General features: G+C 46.1%; 1 protein-coding gene across 3 annotated transcripts in view; it reads left to right on the top strand.

The window, feature by feature from the left end:
• The first annotated feature begins 1,720 nt into the window (after positions 1-1,720).
• LOC121593274 (lysosome membrane protein 2) overlaps positions 1,721-22,036 on the top strand; it is a 43,168-nt gene continuing 22,852 nt past the window's right edge. The window contains exon 1 of one of the 3 annotated variants that reach the window (XM_041915495.1): positions 1,721-3,015. The gene's annotated coding sequence lies outside the window, so the exon portion shown is untranslated. Of the gene's footprint in view, positions 3,016-13,122; positions 13,288-16,809; positions 17,130-22,036 lie in introns of those variants that run through there. The other 2 variants (XM_041915498.1, XM_041915497.1) reach the window with 2 other exon arrangements.

Here is a 22,036-nt window from a genome sequence, read left to right as displayed (position 1 = left end):
CTGTAATCGATAGACAGCCCGAATCGGTTCTGGAACTGATACTTAATTTAAGCAATAACAAACGGTAAGTATTTAAAACCAATAATATAAATATCAGTACCAAAACCATATGAGAGTTGAAACTGCTTCTGATTCCATGCAGGTCCTGACATTAATCCTGAATCCATCCTGGAACTGATACTGAACCCATGTCGTTCCCAGAACTGACCCATGATTCTAGTTAATGCCGATAATGAAACTGTACAACGCAAGGGAAAAAAGTAAACTAGGCCAAGAACTGGCACCGATTTTTATTCTGTTCCAGCAATTGATTCTAATACCATATTGATTGGCAAACCAATACTAGCCTTATGTATGCAACGTAGAAACCAACCTCAGTTTGTACATTGATGTGCTACATCTAAAACAATAGACTGCTTTACGTCACAGACTAAAAAATGCAAACCTGCTTTATCACCAGGCAGCAAGAACGGGGATTTTGAGAAAGAATTTCCAACTCTTCAAATCACTCCAACTCCGGTGCTACTTCCTTATCCATATCAACCGTTAATTAATCAACACTCGAGACATGATTCAACTGTCTGCAAGAGATCGAAGCGGGACAAACATTTTATCGTTCTCGGCAGCAGGTAATTAAGCGATTGTCGCGACGTTGGGGATTACCCTACCATACACCAGCATCATAGCCAGCAAACCACAAGTGATCGCGAGCAAACAGAAGCAATCGATGGGTAGATCGGTTGGAAAATTTCTCTTACCGTCACCGTGCAGCATTGGGGCGTGCAAACATCAATGTGACGCAAGTTGGTTAGATCGTTGTCAAATAAATCTCTGAAAGATGCTTCGCTCGCCCTCCAACTGCTGCCCGTACTGAGGCTCAATAATGTACCCAACGTGAAGGCATCGTTAGAAAAGAAGAACCATGACGCAACGCGCACGCCAACCTCACCCCAGTCGTGCCGGTAAGCCATCGGGCGACAGTAACGGCATCGTATCGTTTCGTAGCATCCCGGAAGCGATCCCTCCCACTGCACAAACAATCCAAGGCGGACAGTAAATTTCTCACCCTAGGCTCCCCCATAGACCACCCCGAGCGTCACGACGCCCGGTTGGATGACGAGACTGCTCCACCCGGCCCGAAAGCTATCCGAAATCAATCAACAAGTTGTTGTACAGGTTTCGCGCGCCTGATAATGGATTTCCGCCCGACCTCCCCACACACACATACACACACAAACACACACGTAGGCAAAGCTCACCTTCATTCTTACCATGAATGAGGAACCCCTTCGAAGAGGGAGTGTTTCGTAGAAACAACTCGGCGCCTCCACGAGTGAAGCACGCTGCGATACCACTCAGCCAAACAGCGTGGGTCACTCACTGCGATGAATTTTCATTCATCCAACCTGGCAGCACTCACTCATTCAGCGATCGGCACTCACACGGGCCACTCGCGCTAAGTACTTCGGGGCTGCAATTACGAGTGTGCTTTTTTGCACCACCTCCCGCTACACCTTCCCAGAGCTTACCCATTGACCCGACAAAGAGTGAGAGAGAAGCGGGGAGGAGCGACCAGGGAAGCCACTCAGCTCGCGTGGCGTTTCGCTCACGCTCGTGCTCGGACGGTTCGTGCTTTTTCGTGCGCGGGAAGCTTTGGCGCAAACCCCGAAACGATCAACACCGAAAGCACTTGAACCGCACGCTGGTGTGTTTGCCTCCCTCCCTTGGTGCGCTCGCCCGGCAACGGAGATGCTGTGTACCACGAATTACGGCCAGCCAAGCCCCAGGCCCGAACGAAGCGAAACGGCAACCAGTCGATCAGTCAGTCGGTAAGCCGTTGGACGCCGCTTGGACGAGTGTTACCTGCCTTGGTGAAGGAGCCTTTGCTGCACGTTCTGAAAGAGGGAGAGAGGGCTGGTGGTGCTGTGCTGTTTTTGCTTTTGTTTGACGCGGGAGTCGGTCGCACGACAGGATCGCTGCGGTAGTTCAGCAGCCGTGCCGTTCATTCAACCGTGTGTCGTTCCGGCGAGTGGACGTGCTATCCTCGTGTGGTGCCACCGATCTAGGCAGGACCTGCAGTGCATCCCGAGCGAGCAGTTTGAAGTTCTGGACGGAGATTTTTCGGGCTCAGCTGGGAAGAGATCGTTCATTATAAAGCGAGTGGTGAAGAACATCCGGTGCAACAGTTTCGTCGTGATAGTGCGTTCGGGAAGGTGTCGATCCTGCTGCTAGATATTCGGCGAGGGATTCCCCACAACCATTCGGTTGGCGAAAAGGGTTCGCAAGTTTATTGAGGTGACTCCGATAATTAAATCCCACGTACAGAGCTTGGCGCAAACAGCATATAAAATCCAGCCCCATTCCTGTTTGTGCTCCCAGTTGGTTCCAGCTTTTCGGAAGGCGATCTTCGTGATCGTGGTTTAACGCTTTATTTTGACATCAAAACAGTAGCGATAGTACCCGTGCGTGTGCGTGTGTGTGTCTGTGTGTAGTGGAGCTAGTTTTGGATGGAACGTGTCCCTGTTCTATCTTTTTCGGTGTGATTCCCGTGCCAATCGGTGAGATGCTGCAAACAGTGCCGGTGACTATAGCGAGTTGTTACGATCAGGGTGACGAACAGGTACAGTCCGTCCAACTTACGTTCAGGGTGCAACCGTTCCAATCGGAATCCATTGTGTAGTGCGCGTTTTGTTTCGAGCCGTGTTCAGGCGTTGAGATCGCGTGTGAAAATAGTTAAAGTTTAAAACGGGTGAAAGCAAAAAAAATAGTTTAGCATTATCATTCGTCCTGGAGCTCAAAATCAAAAGCTAGTCATTTACGGCTGGGATCAGTGAATTAAAGGGGCAATAGAAGTATATAATAGTAGAGTGTTATTTTTTTATTGTTTGGTGCTTTACGTCTTAATTCTAACGGTGGACGGAGGAGATTTCTGCGCGAGGTTCGAGAATTTCTTCATAAAAAGGCTGATAAATAGGCTTTCCTGAGCTTTGTTTTGGCATCGGTGTACAATACGAGGTGAGTGTTCAGAGTTTGCCGAAGACACAGCACAATCATTTCCTTAAAAAATCTACGTATGTGTACTCAAAACTATTCACATGAAGTTTGAATAAAAGAGTTTTTTGCTCCATTAAATGCATTAAATGTAATGTAGGTCTCTCAACGAATTATGAAATTTTCGTATGTTTTAAAAAATTCTTGCTGGATTTTTATATGTTGTTGGGTTGAAGACAAGTTGAAACATTCCAAAATGTTTGATAAAATGTAAAGTGTTGTACATAAATGCTGAAACTAATATATAAAATAAATAAATGAATGCATTCCGTTCTTCGTGAATAAAAAAATATGCCAAGCACACCATTGGACTCATGCATTGGATTTAGTGCATCGAATACGAATGTATTAGAATATATTTGGAAGCGTTAAATGTTAAAACTCAAACAACGGTTGGCTAGTAAAATAATAAAACATAGTCAATTAATCAATAGCTGTATGACATTCCTCCAGTAATTAAAACATTCTACGTCCTCTGGGCACTTTCTGAATAATTTATTTTTTCTGTTTCAATATTAAGTGTTTATTCATTTTCAAAACACAATCAAATAGCTCAATTCTGCCGGGTTGTTTTTATTTAGCTATAAATAATAACAACACAAAGTTGGTTATAAAAAGCAGAATTAATTTAATATTCATATCTTCAAACTCAAAAACGAGTACCTCAGCCAACACTACTCAACAAAACCAGCAAAGCCGTAGCGTCTTAAGCATTCAACCAAGCGCATAAACTCAACGGTTCTGAAAAGAAAACAAAAGCACCGACCGACGATCTACGGGAAGACCTTTGATTGATTTGTCAACCCAACCAATGGCCTCGGCTACTCGTCTCGCCCCATCTACTCGTAAGCGCCATTGCGCAACTGCTCCACCCTTGTAGCCCTTCCACGCTGGAGGAAGAGCGGGCGAGAGAGAGAGAGAGAGTAGAAAGCCACTAGCCCAAGGTTAATCACTCGGTACTTTAGTGCACTTAGCATGGCAAAAAAACAAAAACGCACACACAAACCCCGCCTAGTCTAAGCGACAGCGCTCTGTGTGCAAACGGAAAGGGCGAGCTAAATCTCAGTCATCAGGCCCGCGCGGACCACGTTTGTCGGTCGTCAGGGCAAGTTCATGAGTCACGAGACCGGGCGAGACCGTCTTGAATGTCTCTCTTCCCCTCTTTCTTGTTGTTGTTTAGGCACGCGATCGTGTCAACCAGGAAAAGATAAACGTAAAAATAACGAAAATCGCTACAAACAACAATCGAGGCTAGGTGATTTATTGAATTTTATGAGAGAAACTGTTTCTGTTTTGCAACTGTTTTTCTATCGTACCTGCAGCTTAGTTCCGGCATCGGAAAGGACGTCATGTGCTGGTGGTGGATAAGAACAAATTGTACTAATCGAAATTCCCCGCCGAAACGTCGTGGCCCGTTGGCGATCACGTTGCCGCCTGGCGGTGAAACCGGTCCGCTCACGTGTTTGCTCGTTTGTTTGTGTCCACTCCCGGTGGGCGACAATGCTTTCGCGCCACGCGGTGGTTCACATTCCGAGCATGCGAAGGGATGCGCGCGCTCGCGCACATCCGCTGCACGATGCTGCCGGGGCAATTTATGCTAATCGAATGCACTTGCTAGGTAAGGGATGCCTGAAGCATCGCATCGCTGATGAGGTCTCAGAATGTGGTGTGGAGCAGAGTGAGGCAGCAAACCAAGATGCCTTATCTTAGGGCAGCGTGTGTCGAACGAGATTGAAGACAACAGCTTTGAATGTGAGTGTTTTTTTCAATGATAAAGATGTACCAAAACCACCACCCCCTATGACCTTAGCATGTCCAATAACCTCTATCCAGCGGGTGGTCCAGAGGTGACGCATTTGCGACTATCCATCCGCGATTACGCTCGTTAATGAACTCTTCTTTTGGGTAGGTTTGTCTAAATCGGGGACCTGACCATTTCCTATTTCACCCACGACAGCCCGACCTCCCGTTCGGTTTGGACGTGCTAAACACGACCTTCGAACGGTGTTCGCTACGCTTATTCGCAAAATCGGCTTCTAAGCATCACCGTCCGGTTTAGCCGTCAGAAATAGTATAGTTTTTACTTTCTTTCCGGCATTCGGGTTCCAAGTTCACGCTATACGGTAACCGAAAACCAGTCTTCCCACTATCGCTTCATCCCCCATGACAAAAAACTAATCAAGCGAATTCGACCATTGAACTTGCGGTTTTGACAGCTCGCCGACATGACACATTGGTGGTGGCAAAAAAACCGGACCTGATTTAAATATTGGCATTTCCCAAACCGAGAAAGCCCACCCGCTTCCCGAATCTGTCCAGTGCGAAGGTTATTAGGTCTTCCGATGATCGAACAAACCGGAGAGATCAAACAGAAGACAAAGCGTGAGAAAGGGTAAGACAGAGAAACATACCATATCTACCGTTTCGCCAAGGACGACCGGTAACCCGTCGAGCCGCCCCGTCCCCCTTTCGCAAGCATCCTGTGATGCGATTATGTAGCGGTCAAGTTAATCGTTGTACGCTGCATATTTCCCTGACTCACTGCACGGACGGTTAACTGCCCCAGAACGGTTAACCTGTCTCGCGGTGGTAAACGCAAGCCCTGCACTGTGCCACCATTTCACTGCCATCTGACATTAGCCGTTGAATAATATACAGACAACACCACATACACACTTTAACCTCAGCAAGCGACGAATCGGGCCGAAGGTCCGTTCACTCTCGCTCTCCGGGAGAAGCTGAACTCAACCACAATCCAAGGATCGTCTGCATAGCTTCGTTGCTGCTGGCTTTGTCATCTTCGGATGGGGGAAGATAATTGAAATCGAAGTAGGCGATCCTGTCCAGTGTGTGGCTTGTTGTGTGGCGTTTTTTTGTTTCTTAATACGTTTTGCTGTATTATCGCAGCTTTAAGACAGCTTTACGCTTCTGTACATGATTGCGTGAGCAGTTAAAAAGGGGACCATCTACTTTGAAGTCGAATATCGCTCGAGAAAGCGATAATCCATTAAAAAAGAAAACTTATGATGTCTTATTTTTTAAATTTTCTTATTTTTTTGTTATACAAAACCGATACAATGATGTACACATTTTTTTTACATATCTTATGCCCTTAAGTAATTTTGAGATTCAACAGGCACTTCAAACAAGGACCCTTACAGTAGAGTGCCTTCTTCGGAAACGGCTTACACAGTTACATTTTTTTGTTGCCGTTTGCTACCGTCCTCGATCGCATCGTTCTGTCCTGCCCACCTGAAGCTACCTTGTAGTCAATGATATTTTCCCTACAGTATCACTGGGCAGTGCAATGTGTGTGTATGTGTGTGGTATAAAAACATCACTTATCGTAGGAAGCTTCACGGGAGGTTCGTCGCTGCTGCGGGCGTTGCAGTTTCTTGAATGAATAAGGCAGCCCACCGCGATCGGGTAATAGTGCCGCTACGATAACATACTGACCTATCCGTTTATATTAAGAACAGGGAGAGCAATGTTCCAACCACCGAAGCATTGTCCCCCTTGGTGAGGGATGAGCGATGCGTTACTTAATAGCCTGCGCTCCCCAGCGCTGGAAGTACATATATTTAACCCAACAAGCTGCCCAACAAGGCCACGAACGTATGGGTGCTCGCACGCGTGCGTGCGTGCGAATAAAATAAAAATAAATGATAATATTTCAATCATCACGGTTGTAATTGCATCAGGGAATGATATTACATGCCTGCTTTTGATTTATGTAGCGATTTATTACAAAATAATGAAAATCATGGAACTTAAAGATATCAATTGTCGTGTGTTTTAATATATTGATAATTTTCATTCCCATTTAAAATATCGTTTAATTACAATTTGAATGTCAATTATCTGTGTGATAAAATTTTTTTCACTTTTATTGTTTTCTTTGATACAAAATGGTCTGGTCAGCTTAAAAAAAGCGGAACTTCCCCACCAAGATTAAAAAAGGGTGGAGCTCGCAAAAGGGTACAGCGACACGGAACGCTGAGGTCATCGTGTTTCTGTTTATATCGATGACAGAAACGCTGACTGATTGTACACCCTTACAATGATGACAGTCATTAGTAAAATGACTTCGAAACATATCGACAAACGAAAAAATACACAGACGACGCGACAGTTCCATCTCCCCACTGCTAGCTCGGTTGGTGCCAGACAGTATGGCTGACGTGAGAGGAAGCATCATGTTGCCAAACGACCGTAAAGAAAATGAATTCAACCGTATTATTTGCCAAACTGCCGCCCGTCTCACGGCCCTTTTCCTCGTCGTTCATGTTGTGCAGGTTCGTGCCGGTTTCAAAGGTAAGCTTTGTCTAGCTGGAGTATATTATTCTTTTTCTAAACAATTTTTGCTTATGTTGTTTCAAAAACGTTAACAAAAGAAGCACCGTTCAGAAACGCAGAAATGGAGAAGTAACAAATGAGGTGATAAGAGATCATGATGATTTATTTCTAGAAAACGAGAAAACAGTTCTTCTTAAACGAAAATGGCTTGTATGCGAAGTACTTTTACGGCAGATTTGACTGTCACACAGAATGTCACAAAACAGGAACATAAAATAGCGACAGAACATGCGAGAACAAGTGCCCGCTCTGCCCGGTGATGTTCCATTCTGTTAGCAGCTAAGCAGGGGCTACAACTTGACAAAAACACACATGACATCTTCGAGCAAAGAGGTTTGGGGTTATTTTTTTCATGCGTTGATATGATCTTGTTTCTAAAAGAAGATGAAGAAAGAGGTTCGAGAAGGTTCACAACGCACGCGACGTCAAGGTCGCTGGAGACAAACAGTTCCATCCGTTGCGATGTGCGGAATATGCTTCATTTTAAGACTTTATTAATAGACGATAAATAGTGTAAGCTATCAAGTTGCATCAGAGTTTAATGAAGACTCAATAAAATTTCAAAATTGCTTCAAATACGCTTTGTAGCTGCAATCATTAGCATTGGCACAATTTCTCAACCACCAAACAGCTCCTCCAGAGAAAAAAGTAAGCTAACAATCAATTATCATTTCAATCGCACTTCACCTTAACACACGCTGCTCACTGTCAACGGCGCCTTTTTCCCCGATTTTGATGAGAAAAGCGTCTCTTTTGCATCATCGATCATAAGTTTTGGTGTGCAATCGCTTCACATACACACATACACACAAGCCCGATTCGATTGCACCTTCCCGAAATATCACGCACCCTAAGTACAATCGAGTGAAGAAAGCTCTACCCCCGTCTAAAGACAGTGCGTGATAAAAGGCCGCTGTACAAAGCCCATCACGCAGCAGGTGCTGCCCATCTTCAGGGTTCGCAAGGGGTTCGTCGCTTACGCTTTGCTGTTGCAAGTCTTTCGTGTGTTGCTTCTCGAGAGCTGCCACCGCCGGCGCACATACCCGAAGGTGTGCATTGCAAACCAGGTAGGCAGCACGAGAATGTTTTCCCCCAAGGGGAGCGGGGGGAGGGGGGGGGGCGAAGGAGGAGGTTGCATTTGCATCAAACCCGTTCACACGCTAGCAGAGTGGAGAAGAGCCTCAAGTCGGTGTGGATGTGTATGCCTGCGGATTAGAATGTCGCCACCGTCGTTGTTGTCGTCACGTGTGTGTGTGTGTGTTATTTTATATATTTTGTGGCCACTGTCGTTGCTGTGAACAAGATCGATTAGAAGCATAATAAAGTGCAATCACTCGGTAGACCGTGCACACGTCTCGTTCCTTTCGGCTGCCACGGCACTTGCCCGGGAGTGCGGATGGGGTACGTATTTAACAGGCATTGCATAAGCCCTGCAGGAGCTGCAGCGCAGCCCGAACGCCATCCGTACTTCGTCCGTAGCTCCCGAGGCGCACCGTTGCCTCCAAGGCGGGCGACATTAGGCGGCGGCACACTGCCACACTGCTGGAGCTGTGGCTACTAAGCGCTCCGGCTACTAGACTAGAGCGCAACCAGCAGTAGTGTCACCAGGCGCGATGTCGAAAATCAGTAACACAGTAGGCGAGGAGTGTAGCGCTCTTAGATCTGCGCCAGATAAAATATTCCACGGGCCAGCGGGTATTTGAAGTCGTCCGGGCGTTTGCTTTTCGCGCGTGAATTACACTAGCAAAGGTGAATTTTGTAAATGGAAAATTATTTCCATACAAAAAAAAAAACAGTTCAACCTTGGGTGTAATGTGTGGCACAGTGCGCTTTTCAATGGTTGATAGGCTCATTTCAAGAAGCCTTAAATCTATTTAAATTGATGCCAAATGCTCCGATTGCCAAAGGGAAGCATATGGCGCGTTCTTTTTCCTCGCTTTCCACCGTCCACCGAATGCAGCCACCACCGACGACTACCTTGAGCTGCTCAAACGAACGGGTGCCTCAGAAACAGGTTTCTAAGTCAGCAGGTTTGTGGACCGCGGGCCAATTCTTCGGCCACCAGTACGGTCCTCTTGAGCAGTTTCGAAGGCGACTTACTTACGTTCAATCAGTTCAAGTACCTCCTTCCCCTGCAGCCATTGGCGTTCTGTTGCGTTCAATTGGTCGCATTGGGCTGTTTGAAAATTGTAGAAAAAGGTTAACCTACAGCAGCTGGTGTATCGCTTTTCCCTTTCGTTCGTAGACAAACGTAGGAAAATCTAAACCATCGTACCGCGTTCCCTTTCACTACGCTTTTCACAAAAACATTTAAAGACTCCTAAGCGAGGTGTACATTTCTTGACAACCCATCTTCGCTCGGCACGCTGTAATTTGAGCGTCACTTTTCTTGGCAAACGGATACACACGGCTACCGATGCAGTGCGCTCCCCCTGCCTGCGCTGCAGCCTCCAATTTATCTCCACTCATCTATCACTGTAAACGCTTTTCCGCGTCCTATCTCAATGATGATGGTGCTGATGAGCTTGGGACAAAGCGCACCACGCGCGCTACAACATAATCCACAGTCGTCGTCGTTGTCGTCGTCGTGTGTCGCCAAACACTCCTTCCTACGATACGGTTTGTTGGGCGACCTGCCACCTGGTAAGGTTTCGTAACGGTGTGCCACGAATTATGAGCAAGATGCAGATATGTTCGGTACGTGCGCCAAGCGCAAACAGATTCCAATTGAACCCCGCTCGGTGTTTACCGTTCATCTCTTTAGCGCACCAGCGCAGCATGTGCAGCGTTTGCTGTTGCATTTGAATCGTGTTTGAAGAGAGAAGATTGAAGGGGAGAGGGAGCAGAGAGATAGGGGTGGAAAACCCTTCACAAAGCGACGCATCAGATGGTTGTCATCGGATGAACCGTAAACATTAGGAATGGTAAAAGACCTCCAGAAGGTGTGATAGTGGATAGTTGGATTAGTATGTGTCTTTTTCTAAGGAAATATTATACACAACAGTTTAGTTTAAAGTTGATTGAATTTATCTTAAACTCGTTAATATTTCATAAATAAATAAAAACTGGCTGTATTAATAATTATTGATTGGAGTATGGGATTTCTTACATTATCTGCTACAAAAGTTGACATATTTTCTGAGCCCTCATTTGTCTTAACAATCTATGGAATATAAAGTCAACTCTGCGAAGTAACTGTAGTAACTGATAAAGCCTTTTTAAAAATCATAACAGAAAAATTTTCGATCATTCTTACTGCAAGTGAACTTCATCTATTGGAAATCGGACTCTGAAATCTCTCTCCTTTTTGAACAGGCTCTTTGGAAATCCTATTGGTTTTATCCAAGATGGGTGCTAGTCCAATTCCCATTTAATTAAGTTCATTTCACGCAAGAAGGAGTCAGTAAAGTGATCCACAGTTATGAGAATTCCCGGGAAACCCTGTAAATGCTAAGGGAGCCTTGTTTTTCATCATCTTTTCCTTGCAATAGTTTTTTTTTATTTCTTGTAAATTAATCATATGCATAATATAATCATTTTAGTTTAAGTTCTGGGTTTTCACTAAGTCGAAATATTCCTTTGGAAAGGATTAACGTATCATTTTAGTGTTAAACTTATTCGCTGACTTCGAGTTTACCACTATCAACCATCCGAACATTGAACTAAATCAAGAAAAGAAAAGCGAAGAAAAGCTCATAAAAAGGATGCAAGCACATCATTCAATTAAAAGAAGACGTAAAATGACCGTTAAATAATCGTAAAAAGAACTTTATTTCCATAAAACGACAACATTTCCTTTCCAAAACAAATCAAACAGGCAAACAGAAACCCCAACCACCCTATCAGCTTACGAATCCTCTCTCACAAAGCTCAGCCAACCGTGCGGAATCGTTGAATTGTCGCGACAACAACAGCAGCAGCCGCACTAGTGACTAAAAACCGACGACTCAATAAATTCGACTCAATTTTCCGCCCATTTACCACGAAAGTGGTCGGATCCTTTTACGCGGTGTCGCCGGTTTTTCGGGGCGCTGTTGCGTGCGTGTGTGAACTCGAGCTTGAGGCACCCGATCAGGTACAGCAAGCAAGCAAGCAAGCAAACAAACAATCGAGCAAAGCAAGTCATCCAGCCCGGGCGATAAGAAAGCCATTTAAGCGCGCGGATTTATGTTACGTGTGGCGGCGGCGCTTGGATGCTGCTGGAAGATGAGTCGGCGATGTGAATTTGTTTCCGGCATAAAAGGTAAAAGAAACTGCCCAAAGTTGGCATTTTTGATGGTGAATATTTGTGCAAGAAAAGCAGCAAAATACTAAACTTTTGCTCAACCAGAGCTCACTTCAACTGCATTCTGCATACATGCTTGACAGGGCAGCACTGGCAGCCAGTTTCCACCAGCAACTAAGCACCTTCAGCACGAGCACAAATCAGGTTCCCGCTGGCGTTTGTACGAAGAGTGACACGGCCTTGCATCGCCTTTAGCGTTTATTACACGCTGCTCCAATCGGTACGCCAGCATCGATCACGGTGTCCCAACCGTATGTTTTGCCCACCAAAAACCACACACACACACACACCCGGTTGGTACCAGTTGGTCGGCAAATTCTTCACCGAAACGGCACAGACACACCACACACGCCCGCCGCGTGTTAACCGCGCCAACGCTGACCAAACATAACGGCCACGGTGTGCTTGTGCTGACCTTACGGCGCAGAGAAGTGTGTTTGCGCAAAGAGGGTCTCCCCCTGATCTGATATCCGATCAGGTGTGTGTGTGTGTGTGTTTCGTTTCCTTCGTACATTGATAAAACCCCATTCAACGTGTCACCCGAAACCTGCCAGAGAGATGCTGCGTCTTGGTTTCGCGCTCTAATCTAAGCCACAAACACACACGCACACGCTCACACAAAACCACATCTTACTGTCGTGAGGTGAATCTCCCCCGAGCATCACCCACGGCCAAGCGGTTGGGCGGGTGAAATTGCGTAAAAAAGCTCCCAACTGTACCTCAACGGCCGGACAGTGAGGCAAGCAATTAGCATCGATTTGTGAAATTGTGTCCCGTTCCTCCCCGGGGGGGTGATAGTAGACGCAGGCCATGCGGAGCTTGCGACTGAGCCAGATAACGGCTCCATTTGCAAAATTCAGTCCACTTTTAACCCGTCGCGTTATGTGTGTTCTCTCACGCCCGCGAGCGCCTGTACAATGTTGGTGCGCGAGTGCGCGAATCGAGCCGCGTGTGTACTAACGGTGTTTGTGTGTGCTTTAACCCCGCGTGCAATTACACTCGAGCGGTTGCCTGGCTGAAGGTAATTTTGGATAGAGCGAGTCCTTCGGCCGGGTTCGGAGTCTGCCGCGGCACTTACCACTGTCACCGTACCAAGGACACGCCTCGGTACACACTGGGTGTACGTACCGATGTGTTTGATGTGCTTGTTGCGCTGACCAAGGTGGCCAACGTTACTCTCCTTCACCTTCGGACAACAAGCGCACACAAGAGTGTGCGTCACCTTCCCAAAAGATCGAACATGAAAATCTATACCAAAGCATCAACGAGCAGCAGCTGCACAATGAAAGGGTAGCAGCAGTGGGCCACGACCGTGTACACGTTTTCTCATCTCCCCGAACCTTGGGCAGAGAAGAAAGAAAACTCGCACCTCCCGCACCCCTTTAAAAAGGCTTCAGAGGTCTGAAAGTTATGGGCAAGGACACGGGCACACACACACACCGACACACGTACAGAGTGGATTCAAACTGTAATTGATTCAATTAGAGTCTGGCCGAGGAGCGCACCCCAAACGATGACTCTCCGCAAAACGAATTGCGCTGCGGCTTCTAACTCCATGCACTTGCTGCCCGAGATGACGTTCTCCGTGCGAGTGTGTACGTATGTATATGTCTTTGTAAAACCCCATCTAATGCTTGCTGGTGGCCGCGGAGGTCCTCCAGCCGCGGAAAGTGAAAGCCTCAGCACACCATTTGGCGTGTAACCTTCGGCCGCGTGATGGATGGAACTGTCCGGGGCCCGGTGATGACTTCGCTGCAAAAATCTAACTTCTTAGATGCCGTTGGGCGGGTGAGGGGAGGTAGTGGTAGTTGTACGACGTCTTGAGGCAGGAGGGATATAAAATAGAGAATCCATCATGATTATTACCGTCGTCGTTATTTGTGTTGCTGCTACCGCTGCTGCTGTTGAGCTATGCTAGCGACCGGTCGATCGCGATACGCCGCAGAGCTGTTCCGGAAGGCTTAAGAACGTGCCCGTCTTGGCTCAGTGGCAAAGAGCTGGGGTGGTCCAATGTGCGAAGCGTCTCGGCTGCAGATCTGAATGTCTCTCACTCTAATAAAGACATTCTCGATGCATTTTTTTTTGAATGCTTATGATATTGGAATGATGGAAAACAGCTAGCTCAACCTATCAATGACCCATCCCACCCACCACCGGTGATACCAAAAATACCGATATTCAAACGCGTAATAAAATCCGGCTTCATGGCGGTGTCATACCCCTCTCCAAGCGGCGATCATCTTCACAGCTGCCCCTTCGGTGCAGACCACGGCTTCAAGGTCTCTGCCAAACCGTGACCAAAACATATCGTGTCTTTCCATCATCCAACGCCGGGCGGGATGGACGGGGTCCTCTTCACTCCGGGGCGGACGGTGATTTGTTTGCTTTCTACTACGCTGGCGCACGCGCGCTCGTATGACAAACCCGCACCACCCTGCCCACTGTTTGCTGCGAGTTTTCCATCGATCTTCTTCGCACGATGCAAACGGGGCGGTCGTGCGAAGACGGAGACGGTAATTGTTAGGCACTGAGGGAAGGGAAGGGATGTGGACTCGCGCATGGATGTCATGGACAAACTCCTCTCACCTTCTTCTCCTCGGCTAATTGTTTCGATGGTCAACACCGCCCCATCTTGATTGGCAAAATTGGAACTTTCGAATATTAGCTGCTGCTGCTGCTGCTGTTGCTCTGAAAAGGGCGGTCTATGTTTTCTGCTGGACTAATCGATCCAGGGGGGAGATGATGGTTTTTCGCTTATCATTCTTCCGCACCTTCGCACACACCTTTTTAGAAGCGGTAATACGTCCATTATGCTTACTGTTGCTCTTTTAATTATATGGAATATTAGCATTGAGATGTCATTCGATGGCAATGGAAAGGTTAAACTGCCGTTGCTAGGTCGCTCACTGTGACAGATAGTCATTAGAGTTGAACCCAGCAACACCCACCGCGGGTTCTCGTGCTGATGCTGATCACTTAATCAACAGCGAGTGGTATAGTGTTCTTGAAAAAGAAAAAACATTAGCCTAAAACAATAAAATGGGCAAGGTGTGGACTTAAGGCTACCTCAATTCTACACCGTAGCTTCAACCATTCATCCATGCTAATCCTACCAAGGCTCGAGGATTTACTCCTACAAATTATTGTTCAAATTGTGCGCAAACCAGGGAGCAAAGCTCGCTTAAAAGAAATGAAAAACATAATCACTCGTTTCGAAACGCTGCAACGGTGCAATTTTATCTAATAGCATTAAAGTGCTTTGGTGCGCTTTGACCTTCCGCTGCTGCTGGGCTGTTGCTTAGGTAGCGGCTTGAATATTTGCAGGGACCAGAAGAGCTGAGCAGAACGCATAAACCAAGAGCTTTGAACAGTAGCTGACTGTTTGTGTTGATGCTTCTGAAAGGATTTTAGGTAGTTGAAAATGTATAAACAGAGTTAAATTTGCATGTAAAAACCCGAATTATTCATGTTTTCCAGCAGTAATGTTTATTTGGTTTGTTATATTGTGTTTCATGTTGCAATCCTTATGATTTGCCTTTTTTATCCTTTCCAAAGCCCTTAATCCTTATGCTTTAATAAGCTTGCATAACAAAATTTTATTATTTACATTATCAATCTGGGCCGGCAAAGAAATAGGAAAACACAACATAGAAATATATAAGTACATTAATACCATTGCTTGTGCTTACAAAAGTACTCCAAAACACAAAAAAAATTGAAACGTGTAATATAATATGAATTTATTATATGATTAGTAAAGTACTAATTTACAAAATCCATATTGATTAATTCTGTTGTCAACTTTTCGAACTATTGGCCCCTTCACGATTCCAGTCAGCTTTTGTATATGTAGTTTCACAGTTGGCGGCTGAAATCATGTCAACACTCCATGCAAAATCACACACGAAACTAGCCTGTGATTTTTAGCCTAAATTATTCTAGCCTCAAAGCTACAATTAGACTCGAGTACCTGCTCGGAAAAATGGCAAAACAAGGTGGTGGTTTCATTTATCCCAATGTGCATTAAAGAGATCTGGTGATGGAATCCAGAATCAAAGTGTATGTAGTGTAGGTGGTCTCATAGCATGTTTTTTTATAACTAAATTTCAACGTCACTTTTTCACAAAACGGGTGAAAACTTTTCTCAAACAGGCTTTCCGGTAGCTTGACGAATATACAAAACATTGTACCACCAGACTGGGTATAGTATACAGGTGGGCTTATCCCAAGGTATATGAATTTAGAAGGGCCACTTTGATACGATCCAAAATCTTTTTTCTAAACTCCACACTCATTGGATCATGATAAAACAAACTAACTATACAAACGAATGTCGATTTGAGACATTCAGAAATATCACAAATTTGAAATAAAGTGGTATTACTCAATTCTTAATGATTTTGATTTAAAATTATTTTACGAAATCCATGCAAATAAAATCTAAGCAAATATTAAACGAATCTGATTCTCCATCTCGATTGCTGACATGCCGCCGTCGTCTAGAGGCACCTTCACCCGGTGCAAACAAATCATAATCAATTCATCAAATTGCAATCAAATACATCAGAGCAGCGCGATCTACAGAAAGCAAAAAGGCACGCACGCAAAGACCAAACGATGATTGAATTAAATCAGCCACAATCGGCCGGCCGATCAGTGTCGCGAGTTCTGTGCCGCCAAAAAGGGGCTCCCGGGCCAGTGCAAAACCCCGATCGATCGATCCGTGCGCTGACTCGGACTCGTGCGTAGCACAGTAGCACGGCAAGTGCCCTTAAGAACGTGCGCACAAACAGTGCACACCGGTGCAAACGCGCGTCGTGTCCCTTCGCCAATAACGGAACCCCATCGGTGGTTTCCCTTTCCGTTTATGTGTGTATGTGTTTCGCCCTTTCGCCTCTTTCGCCACCCTCCCGACCGCAGTGCAGTTGAATGGAATGTGACCGCAAGAGCATAACGATCGAGCGCGCGGAAGGTTATGCTGTGCGCGGTGCGCAACCGGACCGTTGTGAAGGTTCTGCCCGGGCTGCCTCTGCCGTACAGGCACAGCCAGCACCAGGACACCACTGGGTCGAAGAATGCTGCGTGTGAATGTGCGAACCTAAAACAACAAATCCAAAACAAACCAGCCCACTCCTCGTGCCCTCCGCAACTGTCTCCGCTGTTGCAGCAAAGCACCATCCGTACACTGGTCGTAGCCGCGGCCGGAACGAGCCGACTCCTTTGGCAAGCAGGGCCAGAAGGGCAGCACTGTTGCGGCAGCCTCGGTGGAGCCTCGATCGAGTGCACTGTTGGCAAACGCGATTGCAGCCTTCTGCGCGTCGCAATTTTTGCACCCGATGTACCGCTCGGTTGCAACTCGATCGCAATGGCCAATGCAACGGTGCTACCGCCAACCGCCACCGACTGCAGCACCGAGCCCGCGCTCCATCGTACCAAGGTGAGAATAGTGCAGCTCCAATGCGGTGCAGTGCGGAACGCAAAAACAAATCCCCTTCACGGGAGGTGTGTAAGTGTGAGAGTCGTTTTATTAGTCCGTTACACATGGCGTTGCTCGTGTTGCTTCTGCCGCGATAGACCTGATCGTAGCTCGAAATCGAAACCGTTTAGTAGCGCACTTTTCCGCAGTAGTAGGCCGATGTCTATGCCAAGGTTCGTCGCTAGGGCCCCGCGCTACAACTTCCAAACGCGGAGAACGGACGCGAGCGCAACTTTGTGTTGCAGCGGAACAGCACGAGACGAACGCGCTCGCATCTGTCACCGGAACCGCTTAACCTTCGCGCTAGGTGGGTCAAACGGAAGGGCATCGCAATCCGAGTAGAAGCCCTATCGATGAGCGTATTTTGTGGAGCAAAGCCGAACGGAGAGAAACGGCAAAACAAATGGGCAACGTGCTTTTTAATTGATCGCCGTACGTTGTACGGGCCCTGCCCCACGCAGCTGGGATGATACAGCAACCTTCTTGCCCGTGTGTGGCGGCGGCTCGGCAGTGACGGTGGACAATTTGCCGAGCGGCCGGGACGACCCAGTAAGTCATAGCACGGCACTGGGTCGCGCAATTAAACGCTTTCCTTGTTTAATCCTCCGCTTTTCCAACTCTAGTCAGATGGATTAAAATACGCGGAAAAGAAGTGGGTCGAACGAGTGAGATTGCAGCAGAGCCTAGGACGCCGTAATCGCGTGTTGTTGAGCGTGCTAATTGCACCCAGCACATGGAAACAGCTTCGATCGTTCGTCGGGGGCGTTGGTTTTTAACCACGTTCAAGATCGTTTTTGCCACCAGCCAATAAAATGTGACGAGATGTGCGGTGCTGCTATCGTAAAGTCGTTTAGTTGGACGAGCTTCTTGGATTTGATTTCAATTATATTTTTTTCCTAGTCGCAAATGGTTTTATGATGTTCTATTATTATTTTCTGTGTTCTCGTTTTAATTTGTTTTGTCTTTTTTTCGTTTTTGCTTTGTTTTTTTTTATTAATATTAATATGTGTATTAATAGTTTGGTTTTTGTCATTCGTTATTTGCTTTTACCATGTTTTTTTAATACTTTATCGTTCTTTTTTCTACTACTTCCATTGTTGTTTGAATATTTAATCATTCCAGTTTGGTTTAATACCTTTCTTCCTCATCTTGTATGGTTTTCTTTCTTGATAAGGGATGGCTTTGCCTCATAGCTGTTTTGTGCAGTTGTAAAAGTATTTAAAGTATTTGCATTTTTCAAATCACCTTTTAATTGTCATTGTCTCTTGTTCAATCGTTTCACTTATAATATGTTCTGTTCTTTTTTTCTCTTTATGTTGTAATAGAAATTTAAAGAATGTTTCTTTTTTCAAAATATACGTTACATCCTCACTTGTTATATCTCTTATTGATTAGCTTTATCGCAGGGAAGTGTTTTACCTTGAATTTTGCAAGTCATTTGGTAATTTTACATTTCTGAAAATCAAACAACAGATAATCCAAACATACGCACACACACACGGCCAATCTTTTTCCAAACATCGAGACGATGTTTGAGGATCAAACATGCCTTTAAAAAAATACAACCTGTAAACACGTACACTTTGTGCGCACCACACAAATGCGCTGCGGCGGATCCGCATCGAGCGCATGCGCAATTGTGTGAAGGTGTGAACGGAACAAGTACACCTTGCAGCAGCAAACAGCCCCGCATCTAACCTCGGCTCATTAGGCTGGCAAGCTTATAAAACCCGCCCAACCTGTGCAGTGGAGCTGCTGCCCTGGACACAGCACACAGGAAGCTGCGGTACATGCTGACAGCATAAAGCAAACGGAATGTTGGATGGATATTTAATTGAAAATAAAATTTCGCACATCCCTACCAGTGTGTGTGTGTGTACAGAGTTTTGATAAAAGATTACAAACATCTTCCTTCTGTCCGTTTGCTTATCGCCCACTGTCTTAGACGAGAGGAAAACAGCAGAAAGACAACCAACCACAAGCCCAAGATCACCCAAAATCAATCGAAAGCTGTACAAGTGCGCGTTCAGCTGAGGGAAGTGTGTGAGAACAATAAATAACGAAACCTTACCAACCCTTGCGCCCTTTACTTTCCCCAATCCACCCACAAACATTCTGCTGAGCCATCATCAATTATGCAAATTTCATTTGTTTGCACAATGTAGTGTTTTTTCCCTCTCTTTATTTCTTTCTTTCGTTGCTCCCGCATATGCTTCGCTTCACGGTTGGTCTGCGGGCCCGAGTGTGCGTGCGTATATGCGTTCAACTTGAGATACAAATTTTTGATTAAAAAAAAAACACCCACCCAAACCCATCCTAGACGGAGCTTCTTCTGTTTCACGCGCGCGCGTACGACCATTACACCGGTGGGGTGTGTGAGATGTGATCTCGCGACGATCGCCGCTTGCTTCTCATAAATCGCCCTCCCGCTCCGCATTCGTTTTCGCCCTTTTGATGGTCCGATTTGCCAGACTGGCGCTTTGTCAGATGGCAGAGGTTAAATCGCTCGGGACGTAAAGTCCAAACCGTACACCGCACATATTTGTACCGATCGTGATGTGGTGCTGTGGCCGTGCAGCATCGCGATACAATTGATTTGTTGCTCCCAATTGGAACGATGGCGTTAGGTAAGTGGCGGTGTGAGTGTGTTGGGGCTCGCACATTCAGGTCGCACACACCACCGCATGCACCGCCAAGACAGAGCGCGAAGAAAGCGAAAGTGCACACATTCTTTGAATGGTATGGCCCCGGCACCGGCGAGCTGAAGAACTGATTGCAGGGTTCAATTGGAACGTGCAAACGTTTCTCGTGTGTGAATCAAACGGTGTTGGAGCATTGCACCGCGGTGCAGATCGGGAGCCTGAGCAAGTCGTCGGCTTCGTATAGGGCAAATTCTTCGGCGTGATCTTTCATTTAATGTATCTAATCTCATAGTTATGCTTCACACAGATGTAGAGGATTTAACGAGGACTAAATCCTCAGCTCTTACATTCAGGCTAAGAAGATTGAAGGCTTCAAACATCACCTGATTGGTTTGAAGCCTTTAGTATGACTTTGTACGTATAAAAAAAATAAATGAAAACTCAGATTTGAATTTCAGACACTTATAGCAACGTTCAAAACCATGCTACTAATAGGACATGGCATATTCTACATCTTTCACAAGTAGTAGCGACTCGCTCCGAGTACTGAGTGTTCAGTTAAGTTAAGTTAAATGCCTCATGATGCTCTTGAAGGTTGAAGGCTTACCATATGAATGTATGAACTTTATTGCGTCCTTCATATCTTTTAGGACAAAAAGGTATTCCTTGTATCTATTTTCCTAGAAGCGATCGAGCAATCGAGAAGTCAACGTTCTGCGTCAGGTTTTAATGCTAGTAAAAAAGGTCCGTATTATCATTAAAGCTTTAGTTACGATCGAAATAAGTCCTGATCGCAATTCCTGGGTCCAAAAAGCCACAATTTACATTCATTGGATATCATTCAGAAAGAATTGGATATCTTAATGAGGATCACAAAATTAATATCAAATCTTGGATCTGTAATAAATCAAAACTTAGATTTGAAAATATCCTTCCATATTCATAAAATTACGACAAGATGTAGCGATCACAGTTTGAATAGAAGGTTCAACATTGCACTTCTTGCAGAAAGCTCCAAAATTATGCAAATGCACTCAAACGATGGCCAACAATGGTTCAGTTCCTACGGCAAACGCCATTTCCCATTTCTCACCCTTCAAAACGGCAAACATTTAGCAACAACACCACCCGTCAGCGCTGACAAAACTGCACCCACTGTCCCTTAAAGTCGGTGGACCGTAAAACAGCACCTCCTAGGCAACACCGGGATTTCCACCGAACCAATTCACTCACTTCGCGGGGTGGTAGGGTGAAAAAAGGTGTTAACAATAATTGCAGCAATCGCACACACACACGCTACAACCATGCCCGAGTGATCTGCATTTCTTCTGCCCACCCTCCCCCTCGCTTGGTGGGAGGTTAGTGCGCGGTCGTCGCGTATGTGGAGCAAAGCTCATTTCGCCAGCGAAAGGAAAACTCGTTCCTCGCGCTCGCTTACTCGCTGTGGGGCAGAAAAGGAGGCAGCAGAGTGTGCATCGAGTTGTTTGGCAAATGGTTCTGATTACCACGCACGCTTCTCCCTCCCCCCTCTTCCCTCGGTCTATTGCCAATGGGTGGCTTTCTGCACATGCTGCTGGTGCTGGTGCAACATGGAACGGTTAATAATAATAAGCCTAATTATCATTGCGCAATCGATGTCTTGGCTGGCTTGGATGGTGTGTGGGGCTGCCGACACGAATTTGCCGAAAAAGAAGCCTACCAAGCGCGGGGAGGAGGCCACACTGAAGGAAAATAGGCCCCACGGGTAGGCCTTTTTTGTGCGATGGCCTATGGTCAGGGCGATTGATCGGCGATTGGCGCGCTGCGTGGTGGACGCCTGCTGCTCTTCCTCCCGCCGCAACGTGCGTCTTCGAAACGCATTTGAAGCCTTGCCATTCAAGTATCAAGTTTACAATAATTGCGCCTGGCAGCTGACCGATGGTATGTGTGGCCGATGCGCCGAGACGCTTATGTAATCTAGCTGGTACGGTTTTTGTAGGCCACTGGTAAGCCAGAAGGTTCGGCTCCACAATCGAGACGCAATTTGGAGCATTCTAACACGGCCGTTGCGACTCAAGGATATTTGCGTACCGATCCTTTCCGTTTCGTTCTGCTGCAAAGTTTGCTCTCAGGCGGAAGTCGAATCGTTCCACGCAGTACATTCATGTTATGTTTCTGTTAACCATTTAACCTTCATCCTATAAGAGATTACTCTAATTTGTAGAGGAAAAAATACATTCAAGTGTA

The sequence above is a fragment of the Anopheles merus genome, chromosome 2L (genome assembly GCF_017562075.2).
Source record: "Anopheles merus strain MAF chromosome 2L, AmerM5.1, whole genome shotgun sequence".
Lineage (NCBI taxonomy): Eukaryota > Metazoa > Arthropoda > Insecta > Diptera > Culicidae > Anopheles > Anopheles merus.
The sequence above is the reverse complement of the archived record's forward strand: the minus strand, read 5'-3'. Positions and strand labels throughout refer to the sequence as shown.